The sequence below is a fragment of the Salvelinus sp. IW2-2015 genome, linkage group LG32 (genome assembly GCF_002910315.2).
Source record: "Salvelinus sp. IW2-2015 linkage group LG32, ASM291031v2, whole genome shotgun sequence".
NCBI classification, from domain to species: Eukaryota; Metazoa; Chordata; class Actinopteri; order Salmoniformes; family Salmonidae; genus Salvelinus; species Salvelinus sp. IW2-2015.
The window spans coordinates 14515443-14516741 of NC_036871.1; positions in this window are offsets into that span (position 1 = coordinate 14515443).

A 1299-nucleotide genomic window follows, 5' to 3' on the forward strand; every position below is an offset into this window, starting at 1 on the left:
TAATGCTCATTGCTCGTGTTTCTTGGCCCAAGCAAGTCTCTTCCTCTTATTGGTGTCCTTTAGTAGTAGTTTATTTGCAGCAATTCGACCATGAAAGCCTGATTCACACAGTCTCCTCTGAACAGTTGATGTTGAGATGTGTCTGTTACTTGAACTCTGTGAAGTATTTATTTGGGCTGCAATTTCTGAGGCTGGTAACTCTAATGAACGTATCCTCTRCAGCAGAGGTAACTCTGGGTCTTCCATTCCTGTGGCAGTCCTCATGAGAGCCAGTTTCATCATAGCGCTTGATGGTTTTTACAACTGCACTTGAAGGAACTTTCAAAGTTTTTTGACATTTTCCATATTGACTGACCTACGTGTCKTAAAGTAATGAYGGACTGTTGTTTCTCTTTGCTTATTTGAGCTGTTGTTGCCATAAGATGAACTTGGTCTTTTACCAAATAGRGCTATCTTCTGTATCAAATGAAATKAAATTGTTTTGGTCACATTCACGTGTTTAGCAGATGTTATTGCAGGTGTAGCTAAATTCTTGTAAAAAATGTTTAGGTCGGGTGAACAAAAGGRCTTGAGTTCCTGTATGTTATCACAATTACACCACGAGTTGTTAATCATGAAACATACACCCCCACCCTTCTTCTTCCCAGAGAGATATTTATTCCGGTCTGCTTGATGAACTGAGAATCCAGCTGGCTAGACGGACTCAGACAGTATATCCCGAGAGAGCCATGTTTCCATGAAACAGAGTATGTTACAATCCCTGATGTTTCTCTGGAAAGAAACCCTCGTCCTGAGCTAGTCAACTTTATTATCCAGAGACTGAACATTAGCGAGTAATATACTCGGAAGCGGTGGGTGGTGTGCGCGCCTCCTAAGTTGGACTAGAAGACCACTCCTCGTACCTCTCCTTCGACGGTGTTGTTTTGGGTCGAACTCTGGAATCAATTAAATTGCCCTGGTGGGTGTGAACAAAGGATCCGCTTCTGGAAAGTTKTAGTCCTGGTCATAATGCTGRTATTTCTGGTGAGTTACTGCCGCTCTGATATCCAATAGTTCTTCCTGGYTGTATGTAATAACACAAAACATTTTCTGGTCTAATAATGTAAGAAATAATACATAAAAAAAACAAAATACTGCAAAGTTTCCTAAGATCTAGAAGCAAGGCAGCCCTCTCTGTCGGCGCCATTTTCAACAGAATACCACCCCTACCCAATTTTTGTCAGGTATATCAGGAGATCATCTGCAATTATTTTGAGTTATTGATTTCATGTGCTACCATCATGTGCTTGACTGGTGTTA